At 45.8% G+C, this 12,702-nt stretch overlaps 1 non-coding gene across 1 annotated transcript; it reads left to right on the top strand.

The window, feature by feature from the left end:
* Positions 1-11,022: 11,022 nt before the first annotated feature.
* On the top strand, positions 11,023-11,095 carry TRNAW-CCA (transfer RNA tryptophan (anticodon CCA)). The gene has a single exon. It is a non-coding gene; the product is annotated as a tRNA-Trp (tRNA).
* Positions 11,096-12,702: the final 1,607 nt, after the last annotated feature.

Genomic DNA, 12,702 nt, shown 5'->3' with positions numbered 1-12,702 from the left:
GCATGCAGTTCAACTGCCAATATCCAGCTTCTGGTTTTCAAAATGAGTACTTGAAGCCCATATCAGGTAAAAGAGCCTTCCTTAGTGTATCTATTTATTCAGCAAATACTTATTGAGCCTCTACGATGAGCTGGGAGCAGTTTGAAGCTGGCGATACAGCAGTGGCAAAGATGGAGTTTTGCGTGTACCTCCAAGAACCCATTCCAGCGGAGAGAGAAAATCATCAAATGAACAAATAAGCAGAGTATTGATTTACATTAAATGTACTGATGTATGTGAAGGAAAACAAAGCAGAAAGGGGCAGGGTGGAGGGAGGGCTGTTTGGGGCAGGAAGATCAGGGAGGGCCTCTCAGAGAAGTGGCTTGGGAGCAGAGCTCTGAAGGCAAAGATGAGCTGTCCAGGCAAAGGCCCGAGTTGAGGATGGATGTGAGTGTCTGAGCGGAACAAGGAGGCCGGAGAGGCTGGGGTGGCGCCAGCAAGGGTGAGCCTGGTGGGCAGTGAAGGCAGAGAGTGGCCAGATCCCGCAGGACTGCAGTCGTGGATTTGGAATTCTATCCCAGGGGGTTTGGGAAATCAAAGGAGGGGAGCCACTTACTCTGATGTATGTTTTAGAAAATTCACTCTTGCTGCTCCATGAAAATAGACTGTACAGGGGCAGATGTGGCAGCGGGAAGATGGGCAGGAAGCTGTACCACCGGGACCAGGTAAGAGTGACTGCAGCTGGGATCAGGACAGCAGCAGTGAAGGCCATAAGCAATGCTGGGCACTGGGTGGATTTTGAAGCTAGTTCTTTTAGCACTTAGTGATGGGTTGGATAGAGGAGGATAAAGCAAATAGAGGTTTCCAGGGTGAGTTCTAGGCTTTTGTCTTCAGCAACGGGGTGAATGCTAATGCCATTTACTGGGGGAAGAGAGGATTTGTGGGTTCACCCTTTCCATTCTGAAGGATCTTTTACATACCTGAGTGGAGGAGTCCAGCAGACAATTACACGTGCAGGCCAGGAGCTCTACAGAGAGGCTGGAGGTGAAGATATAATTGGGGCTTCATTGTCAGACAGTCTTCCAAGCACAGGATTGGGTTAGAGCATCTATGGAGGGAATTTCAACAGAGAAGTGGTCCGAGGAGCATGCAGAGGACTAGGGCCCATCACACTCCACGCTGCCCAAAGCCACGTCTCCCAGGTCACCCCTCATCACCTGGACCCCCAACCTCATATGACTCTGAGCATCCCCTACCGTGCCCCAGTCTCACACTCTTCCGAGCTGCCAAATGTTCTCACCATGCCTCGGGACCCACAGCCTGCCGTCGGCAAAACCCTGTCCATCTCCAACCTCTTCTCTGCTAGCCTGACTCTCCCCTGAGGACACTGCTTCCTCTCAGTCCTTAAATGGAGGCTGTTTTTTCCTCCAAGCTCCATGTACCAGAGGACTGGAGGTGGGATGATGCTCCTCCATACTCCTATTGCCTCTTTGTCACCATTGTCCCTCTCTCCTTCATCACACACCTTTGGCGCACAGGCGCTTAGATGATGTCCCTGCTTGCAAGTCACCTGCCTTCCTCTCAGGTGCTCTACCTCCTCCCGTGGGCTCCCTGCCTGTCTCTCTCTCTCCACCTCTACTCCTTCCCGCCTTCCTTTTTCACGAATCCTGCATGCATGTAGACAAGCCATCCAATCCCCAGGCTCTCAGTTCCTTGATTTCCATGCTGCCAAGGATCTGTTCTTTGGCCACTGCTGACCTTGTCATGCCCTGGACCTTGTCACATACAAAAACAGCACCATTTTCAGACCTCCCACGTCAAACACCCTAGTCTGGGACTTCTACCTCCAACTATATTTCCTCCTTTTTAGTCCCCTGATATGACAATGCTCCCTCATGTTTGGGACCCCTGAGCCACTGACCCTCCATCTTTTAACTGGTCATCACCACCTTTCCCATCTTCATGTCCGTCATTACTCAGATTGGCTCCATGGTCCATCATTTCAATCCATTCCTTGCTGAACCGCCGAGTGTACCTGCTAACCACCCAGCCGTGCTAAGTATTCTCACTGTGACTTTATTACACAAAACTCAAGCAGGGGACTTCCTTGGTGGCTCAGTGGTTAAGAATCCACCTGCCAACGCAGGGGACACGGGTTCGAGCCCTGCTCTGGGACGATCCCACATGCCACGGAGCAACTAAGCCCACACACCACAACTATTGAGCCCATGTGCTGCAACTACTGAAGCCCGCGTGCCTAGGGCCCGTGTTCCACAAGAAGAGAAGCCACTACAGTGAGGAGCCTGCGCACCACAATGAAGAGTAGCCCCGTCTCGCAGCAACTAGAGAAAGCCCGTGTGCAGCAACGAAGACCCAATGCAGCCAATAAATAAATTAATTAATTAATTAAAAAAAAAAAAACCCTCAAGTAGGGCCTCCGCGCTGCTCAGCAACCACCCCCTCCCAAATGCTGGTCCATTTTTCTCCTAGGTCTCTTAGAGGTACAGTAAAGAGTAACAAGCACAGTCCCCTTCTCAGCATTGTTTTGCTTTTGTTTTAATATGTATTTATTATTTATTTGATTTATTTTGGCTGCACCAGGTTTTAGTTGCGGCATGCTGACTCTAGTTCCCCTACCAGCGATCGAACCTGGGTCCCCTGCGTTGGGACTGTGGAGTCTTATCCACGGGACCACCAGGGAAGTCCCTCAGCACTGATTCTGTAGGCATTTTGTCTGGATGAAGAGGGGAGGGTGGGACTTCCCTGGCGGTCCAGTGGTCAGGGAACGAAGATCCCACATGCCATGTGACCAAACAAACAAAACAACGAAGAAGAAATGGGGAGGGTGTCGAGGGCAAGGGGTTCTGAGGGTGGCCCACCCAGACTGCCAGGGGAAGTGCTGAGGCCAAGAGCCAGAGCTTTGATTTTCACCAGCTGGGTTTTGAGACAAGCGAGGCAGTCCCTTTGATGGGGAATGACATGGTATTTATTCATCAACAGTAGCTTGGAAAGAGAAGAGATAAAGGGTTAGGCTTCACCTGTGTTGGGAGAAGGAGATTATATCTGGGGTTAGAGTTGGGAGGAGTTTGGTGAAGCCCTCCCGACCCAGGAGAAGAGCATGAGTTAGAATCCTCTCTGGAAGCCCGCATTCCACAGGAAGCCAAACAACTCCTGGGACTGTTGGACACACCCCCAGTGGGAGTGGGCACAGCAGGCCACCTGTCACCTTCATCCAGGAAGACTGAGCTGTGCATCTTGCCATTGAGGACAGCCTCCCTGCACGTCGCCCGGCTGGTGATGTCCTTCTGCCTTGAAGCCTCGCTAGATCCAGACGAAGTATCCATGTGAACGACACACGTGAGCACTCACTGGACACTTAGAGGGCTCGTGGTCATGGGAAGCCCCCAGCATGTGTTCTGGGGAGGATCTATCCAGAACTAGCTTGGGATTATTCTGCTTTGTGGAGTCAGTGGTGACACCTACGCCCAATACCCTAGCTTTCAGGGATTTTGCTTCGTTCCGGGTGTGCGGGTGGGGGTGAGGGGAGGCTGAGGTGAGGAGAGACGCCACGCCTATTTAATCTCTCTCTGAGTGGGCTGAAGTTGGGGAGCGTTCTTGTTTTTGATTTTTTTTTTATTTATTTTGGCTGCACTGGGTCTCTGTTGCTGCACACAGGCTTTCTCTAGTTGTGGTGAGCAGGGGCTCCTCTTCATTGTGGTGTGCAGGCTTCTCGTTGTGGTGGCTTCTCTTGTTGCAGAGCACAGGCTCTAGGCCCGAGGGCTTCAGTAGTTGTGGCGTGCAGACTCAGTAGTTGTGACTTGTGGGCTCTAAAGCGGAGGCTCAGTAGTTGTGGCGCACAGGCTTAGTTGCTCCAAGGCATGTGGGATCTCCATGGACCAGGGATCAAACCCGTGTCCCCTGCATTGACAGGTGGATTCTTAACCACTATGCCACCAGGGAAGTCTCAGTGGGGGAGCTTTCTAAGCTCTGTCTGTGCACAGAGGCTCCCTAATCCACCCACTTATCTCCATCCTCATTGCCACCTACCTGCTTGTTTATCCTTTCTTGCAGATGGCTTTCTGACCAGTCTTTTCAGCTTACTCACTCCCACTCTGCCCCATCATTCTAAAATCCAGTTTTTTTCTTTCTTTCTTTTTTCTTTTTTCTTTTGGCTTGGAGATCCTAGCTCCCAAACCAGGGGTCGAATCGAACCCGCGCCCACAGCAGAGCAAGTGCGGAGTCCTAACCACTGGACCACCAATAAAGCCCAGTTCTAATTATATTGCTGCAGGGTTTGCAGGGTTGGCAAACTTCAGCCTGCGGGCCAAATCCAACCTTCCACCTGTTTTTGTATAGCCTGGGAGGTAAGAATGGTTTTTACATTTTTAAGTGGTTGGAAAAAACTCAAAGGAATAGTTTTTCATGACATATGAAAATTATATGAAATCTGAGTTTCCGTGTCCATAAATAAAGGGTTTTTTTCTTAATTAATTTATTGGCTGCATTGGGCCTTCATTGCTGCGCGCTTTGTCTAGTTGTAGCGTGCTTTGTCTAGTTGCAGCTAGTGGGGGCTTCTCATTGCGCTGGCTTCTCACTCCGGAGCACGGGCTCTAGGCACACAGTCTTTAGTAGTTGTGGCACATGGGCTCAATAGTTGTGGCTCATGGGCTTAGTTGCTCCATGGCATGTGGGATCTTCCTGGAGCAGGGATTGAATCCGTGTCCCCTGCATTGGTAGGCGGATTCTTAACCACTGCGCCACCAGGGAAGTCCCTAAATAAAGTTTTAATCTTTACATACATACATGAGCGCATTCTCTATGTCTTATCTATGGCTTCCTTCGTGTGACACTGCAGAGTTGAGACGTTGCAAGAGCCTGAAATACCTACAATGTGACCCTTTACGTAAAAAATTCGCCGATCTCTCCTTTAGGCCATTCAGCAGCTTCCCACTGCTTCCAGAATAAAATCCAAACAGCAAACCCTTTACATGACCTTCAGAGTCTTCATAGCCAGTCTCTCAGTTCAACTTCAGGAATATTGAACCGCTAGCAGTTTCACAAACTGGGGGCGTTCCTTCCACTTTTTACAAAGACTTTGAGCCCCTTCTCTGCTTGACCAGTGTTAACTCATCTTTTCAGGCTCTGCTCCAATGCCACGTCCTCCAGGGTGCCCTCTCTGACCCTCCAGATTAAATTAAACTCACGCGTGTGAGTTCCCCCAGGCCCCTCTGCCACATCACCTGCCACATCGCCGGCCACAGGGCAGGCCCACAGGCGGTTAGCTGCTGCTGCTCAGGAGAAGCCCAGTGAGCTCAGGACTGAGAAGCACCGTTAGATTGAGCAATGAGGAGATGGGTGGGGCCCTGCAGCAAAGGGTGCAGTGGAACTGGGAGTAGAAGCCAGGTTGCTGGAGGCTCGAGGGGTGTACGCGGAAACTGAAGCCGCCAGTGCAGACAATTCCTTCAAGAAGAGTCAGCTTAGAAAGGGAAGAGGTTAGTTGCTAGAAAAAGACACACGGTGGAGGGAGAGAGGAAGAGACATGAGGGGTTTGGTTTGCTCTTGGCAAAGAGTCAGAGAGCTCACAGAAGCCTGAGAGGGCATCTAGGAGAAGAAGGTGGGACTTGGGGTGTGGCATTCGTACGGTGAGGGGGGACTGGCCTTAGATGGCGTCTTAGGCGTCCAGGCAGCTACAGTAAAATACCATAGACTGAGTTGTTTACACACAACATTTATTTCTCACACTTCTGGAGGCTGGAAGTTCAACAGCAGATCTGGTGTCTGGTGCTGCCTCACGTGACAGAAGGGCTAAGGATGGATCCGTCTGCAGCCTCGTGTCTACGGCATGAATCCCATTCATGGGTCTCTGCCCTTGTGACCTAATCACCCCTCAAAGACCTCGCCTCCTAATACCATCACATTAGGTGTTAGGATTTAACATATGAGTTTGGGGAGACAGACATTCAGACACGTCTTCCCTTCAGGAGGCGAAGGTGGTTGCAATCAGGTGGCAGGATGATGGGAGATTTCCTGTCTGCAGACCTCCAGCTTCTGTGTGGGATAGAAGGTGAGGTCAGAGGTTTGGGGAGAGTGGCGAGGGTTGTTTTGTTTTTGGCTGCGTTGGTTCTTCGTTGCTGCGCGTGGGCTTTCTCTAGTTGTGGAGAGCGGGGTCTACTCTTTGTTGTGGTGTGTGGGCTTCTCATTGTGTGGCTTCTCTTGTTGCAGAGCACAGGCTCTAGGCACTTGGGCTTCAGTAGTTGTGGCACACGGGCTCAGTTGCTCCACAGCATGTGGGATCTTCCACGACGTGGGCTTGAACCCGTGTCCCCTGCATTGGCAGGCAGATTCTTAGCCCGTGCGCCACCAGGGAAGTCCAGTGGTGAGGGTTTTACATAGCCACTGTGGAGGGTGGCAGGTTGAGCTGATGAGGACCCAGTTACAGTCTCCATCCATGAATTGATGTCACTGGACTCTATGGTGCCATGATTTCCTCCAGCAGAGCTCAGGGCCCAGGTGCTCCCTGGGAGAGGAAGGGCAATCAGATTGACCGCAGGTTGGGGGTTCCAGGCAATTACAACAGAGAGGCAGGTCGAGAGAAGTCAGGGTGTTGTCAAGAGAGTAGCCAAGGTGGGAAACTGTGGAATCCGAGAGGGAGGGGAAGGAAGGGAGGACAGGAGTGGAGTCAAAGATGGGCCTGAGGCCAAAGAACAAGACGTTCAAGCAACTAATAAACAGCTGGAAAGTAGGGGCTCATATGTGGATACGAAGACAGCAGAACAAAGGAAGGGGACTTCCCTGGTGGTCCGGTGGCTAAGACTCCACGCTCCCAATGCAGGAGGCTGTGTTCGATCCCTGGTCAGGAAACTAGATCCCACAAGCCCCAACTAAAGATACCGCGTGTGCAACTAAAGATCCCACATGTGCAACTAAAGACCCTGCATGTCACAACAAAGATGCTGCACACGGCAATGAAGGTCCCGTGTGCCACAACTAAGACCAGTGCAACCTAAATAAATAAATAAATATTAAAAAAAAAAAGAACAAAGGAGGGACTGGTGGGAAGAGGAAGATAGAAAGTGAGCTGTCAGTGAATGAGCACAGCTGAGAGGCAAGGACTTCAGAGGAGGCAGGAAAGGATGATGGTCTGGAAGAAGCATTGGGACAGGTGCGAGAGGAGCCAGGAGTGGGGATGGGGACTGCTGAGTGACAGAAGGATGCTGGGAAGGGGTGACTTCAGAGGAGCGTGTGATTTCTGTTCAGAGGTTCCAAACTGGTGGCCTACAGGCCAAACTCTAGTTTGCTTTGCTTGCTCAAAAATTAAGTCAATGTGGGGACTTCCACTTGCCAATGCAGGGGATACGGGTTTGAGCCCACACAGTGGAAGATCCCACGTACCATGGAGCAACTAAGCCCGTGTGCCACAACTATTGAGCCTGTGCTCTAGAGCCTGTGAGTCACGACTATTGAGCCCATGTGCTGCAATTGCTGAAGCCCATGCACCTAAAGCCCAGCTCTGAAACAAGAAAAGCCACCAAAATGAGGAGCCCGCACACCACAATGAAGAGTAGGCCCCATTTGCCACACCTAGAGAAAGTCTGTGTGTAGCAACGAAGACCCAAGTTGGCCAATAAATAAATAAATAAATAAATAAATAAATAACTTTATTTATAAAAAAAATTGTCAATGTGAAAAATGTCAGGTCTCTCACAAAGATCCAGATTGCTGGCCTCTTTCTATTTAGTTGTTTCAGCATGTTCATGTGTACAATGCAGTGGTTTTCAGTATGTCTGTCAAGGTGTATGATCAGCATCACTATCTGCTTCTGGAACATGGTCATCATCTATGTGCCATTAGCACTCACTCTGGTTTTCCCTTCTCCCCCAGCCCCTGGCAACCACTCATCTACTTTCCGTCTCTATGGACTTACCGATTCTGAACATTTCATGTGAGCAGAATCATACAATTAGTGGCCTTTTGTGTCTGGCTTCTTTCACTTAGCATGTTTTCAGGATTCATCCATATTGTAGCACGTGTACTTCATGCGTCCTTGTGACTGAATGATATTCCATTGTATGAATAGACCACATGTTGTTCATACATTCATCCCTTGATGGACTTTCAGGTTGTTTCCACTATTTGGACATAATGTTGCTGCTATGAACATTCATGTTCAAGTCTTTGTGTGACCCATTTCTGTTCTCTCGGGTATATACCTAGGAGTGGAATTGCTGTGTCATATGGTAACACTATGTCTAACTTTCTAAGGAACAGCCAAACTGTTTCCGCAGAGCTGTACCATTTTACATTCCTGCCAGCGGTATATGAGTGTTTCTGGTCTCTCTTGAACCATGTGAAGGTCTGGCCCTATTGAGTCCACTTTCCCCCATGCTGACAGTCAGCCTGGAGCTGGGTCAGGGCACAGAAACCAGAGAACAGCTTGCCCAGTTCTTACCACACAGTGCGGGCACAGACATTCACCCCTCGACCTTCACACTTCACGCATTTTCCTTACCTGCTGGGCCCCAGAGTAAACCCTAGGCTGTGCTGGGAGAAGAATGAGGGTGTAGGCGATTTCTTGACCAAGAATCAGCTTTCCAAAGAGCCAAGGAAAAAGTTTTCAGAAGGTGGAGAGCAAAGGGTGGTTAAAACAAGAGGGGAATTACAGAGCTGTGTGGAGACAAGAGATGGCCAAAAGAGGTGATATTTTGGGCAGTGACCGGGAATAACAGACACAGTGGGATGAGCATCTTTGCCTGGGCCTCAGAGGACTGAGGCTGGGCAGCTCCCACAGTGGTCCTGGTAGATACGGAAGGACCCGTCCTCCAGGCCCTGTAGCTCAGTGACTTAGCAGCTGAAGGGGGAATTTGTTTCAATCTAGATCAGCACTATTTAATGAAAATAGATTATGAGCCACATATGTTATCAAACTACTGTATTTTTATCTTTGCCAATCATCGATTCTAAATAGTATCTCACTGCAGTTTTAATTTAAGTGAGGTTAAGCATCTTTTAATATATTTAAGAGCCATGTTAATTTCCATTTCTGTGAACTCTGCTCATATCCTAGGACTGTTTTTCTATAGGACCTTAGCTTTTTGCATTTTGATATATGAGTTGTCTTTATGTTACAGAAATTTGTCTGTTTTATGTGTTGGATAAATTATTGCTTGGTTTGTTGTGTTTTGATTTTGTTCATTTTTCCATGGAAAAATTTTAAATGTTTATTGTGGTCAGAGTTGATGACTTCTGAGTTTTGAGTCATGCTTGAGCAAGCCCATTCCACTGTAAGATTATAAATTTTTTTTAATCCAGTACTTTTATGTTTTCATATTTTAGATTTATATCTTTGAGTCATTTATAGCTTATTTTAGTGTAAGTAATGCAGGAAGGATACAAATGTATTTGTTTCTGAATAGTTACTCAACATTCCCAGGACAATTCATTACATGATCTATTATTTCCTGTGTGTATTTGGGCCTGTTTCTGGATATTCTATTCTATTCTATGATCTCTACTCATATTCTCATACAAAAGTATTTTAATTACTATAGTTTTACAATATGTTTTAATATCTGGTTGGGCTAGCCCTGCTGCTTACTCTCCTTTTTAAGAATTTTCTTAGCTCTTAAAAACTAACTTCTGTTTCTTTTGGGGGAGCCCATATTAAATGTGTAAATAAATTGAGAAAGAATTGACATCTTTTTAATATTGATTTACCTCCTTTGGGTACACAAAGCTAGCATACCATATAATCTATTCTGGTCCTTGGTTTTTTCCACTAAACAATATATCCTGGAGATCTTCCCATCTCACATCATAGAGAGCTTCCTTAGTCTTTTGTATAACTGCATAGTATTCCATTGATAGATGTACCTTTTCTTAACTGATTCCCTATAGATGAATACTTAGTCTTTGAATTTTTTCTGTTACACACATGACTCATTCTGTGTGCAGAGACCAGGCTTAATCCCACCACAGGGACTTTGTGTCTGCCCCCCGGCCGTATTCACATGGCTCACCCCCTCACCTCCTTCCTACTCCAGGAGGCCCATCCTGACCACCCAACACTCCCAATCTCCCTATCCTGAGAGCAATCATCATCTTCTAACACACTGTATCATTTACTTTAAAAATTGTTTATTATCTGTTTCCTACCACCAGATTGTAAGGGTTTTTTGTTGTTGTTTTTGTTTGTTTTGTTTTGCTTTTGTCAGTTTGTTCATTTACCTGTCTTCTTGGCACTCACAAAGGTATCTGATACTGAATAAATAAGCATTCAGCAATAATTGCAGAATAAATGAATAGCTGAATAAATGAATGAATGAATGCATGACTATGTTGGTAAGATAAATTCCCAGAACTGGGGATTGTTGAGTCAAAATGTAAGTCTTCCATTATATTTTCAAACCAATCTTTTTTATATCTAGTAAGGCTATTGATTTTTTTTTAGACTTTATCTGGATCATGGTTCAAACTTTTTTTTTAATTAATTAATTAATTTATTAGCTTGTTGGATCTTTGTTGCTGCACATGGACTTTCTCTAGTTATGGTGAGGGGGGCTAGTCTTCGTTGTGGTGCACAGGCTTCTCAGTGTGGTGGCTTCTCTTGCTGTGGAGCACGGGCTCTAGGCATGAGGGCTTCAGTAGTTGTGGCATGTGGGCTCAATAGTTGTGGCTCTTGGGTTCCAGAGCACAGGCTCAGTAGTTGTGGTGCACAGGCTTAGCTGCTCTGCGATATGTGGGATCTTCTTGGACAAGGGATCGAACCCATGTCCCCTGCATTGACAGGTGGATTTAACCACTGCACCACCAGGGAAGTCCCAAGGCTATTGCTTTTTGTATGTGAAATTTGTACCTAGATGCATTACTGAATTCTCTTTGTGCTACAATTTTTTACTTGAATTTTGTAGGTTTTATAAGATATAATTGATCACATCACTTGTAAATAATAATTACATCACTTTTTCAATCTTCATATCTTTGTTTGTTTAATTACATTGGTAACAGCCTCTGGAACAATTACAAATAAAAGTGATGGTAGGGACTTCCCTGGTGGTCCAGTGGTTAAGACTCCACGCTCCCAATGCCAGGAGCCCAGGTTCGATCCCTGGTCAGGGAAATAAGGTCCCACATACCACAGCTAAGCCTGTGCACTGCAACTAGAGAAGCCCATGTGCCACAACAAAGACCCAGTGCAGCCAAAGTAAATAAATAATAAATAAAAATAAATTTATTTTTTAAAAAGTGATAGTAGTGGATATCCTTCTTTTGTCCTGACTTTAATGAGAAGTCTTGTATTATTTTATTCTTACAAGTTGGCTTTTCAGCTTGAGGTATATATATGTAAGTGTGTTTGGGGGGTGCGGTATGTAATTGTATTTTAAGGGTTCATCCTTCCCTTCGAATTGTTAAGGGATTTTCTTTTTAAATCAGGCATGGATTTTTCAACTTTTTCAAATACCTTTTCAACATCTATGTAATAATCTTCATGCAATTTTTCTCCAATGATTTGTCAATATGGTGAATGATATTAATGGTATTCCTAATATTGAATCATCCTGTTTTCCTGGTATGCACTACTCGGTTGGAGTATATAATTTTTGTATGTACTGCTGGATTTTATTTGCTAATATTAGGTTTACAGTTTTTGCTGTTATATCCATAAATGAGATTGTCTGTGGCGTTCCTCTCGTGCTATTTTTGACAGACTTGGGTATTGATGTGTAATATTCATAAAAGGAATTAGCAAGAGTTGACCTGGCGTAGTGGTTAAGAGAGTAAATTCTGGAACTAAACTCACTAGGTTCAAATTTGGGTCTTCCGCTTACTAGTTGTGTCACTCTGAACTATATATTTACTCCTTTTGCCTGAGTTTTTTCATCTCTAAAATGAGAGCAATCATTTATCTTCTTAACAGGGTTATTGCGAGAATTGAATACAACACTCAGAACTGTATCTACTACGTGAGGTCTCAATATATATAGAAGCTTTCTTATTATTATTTCTAAGGTCTCGAACCATTTGAATGGCATTTTTATTCATAACTTTGGTTATTAAAGTTCGGTTAAATTCACCTTAAGTTTGGACTTGGTAACTTTTTCCCCCTTTTTGTGTGGGAGAATAGCTCCTTAATAACATTTTCATTTTCTTACGTGATATTTGGTCTGTCTAAAAGTTAATAGACTTCAAGGATTGATTTTGGTAATTTATGGTTTCCTAGAAAACCACCCATTCAGTTCAGGCTTTCTCATTTACTTGCATAATAATCACGATTCTTTTAAGGTTCTTTGTAGCTGTGTTTATTTCCTCATTTTCACTTCTTATTTTGTTTGGAATAGCCTCAAGAAGTTATTTTCCATATTTCAAAAAGTCCAAATCCTACAGGCATGCACTACTTAATAAAACTGTCAAGTTTCTGACTTTGGGCTAAAATACTATCAGCCCTGTGGCGGGGGATGGTGGTTATCTCCTGCTGATCTGAAGCTCTGGTGGTAGCTCTGTAATTGTTGATGTATAAAGAGCAGGGTTACAGTTTAGTTACCACTTACAGGCAGATGTCCTCAGTAGATACCATTTTTTAAACCATGGATCTGTGGCGAAGGTGGCAGTGGTGGGGCAAACAAAGGGTCCTTGGACAACAAGGATGGTCAAGAACAATAAAGGTATGTAGGGAATCTCTCCTCTTTGCCACTTTGCATTAACCTTTATCAGCTTGGACAGAAAAGT

Source organism: Hippopotamus amphibius, chromosome 7 (assembly GCF_030028045.1).
Source record: "Hippopotamus amphibius kiboko isolate mHipAmp2 chromosome 7, mHipAmp2.hap2, whole genome shotgun sequence".
NCBI classification, from domain to species: domain Eukaryota; kingdom Metazoa; phylum Chordata; class Mammalia; order Artiodactyla; family Hippopotamidae; genus Hippopotamus; species Hippopotamus amphibius.
This window is presented reverse-complemented; position numbering and strand designations above follow the sequence as displayed.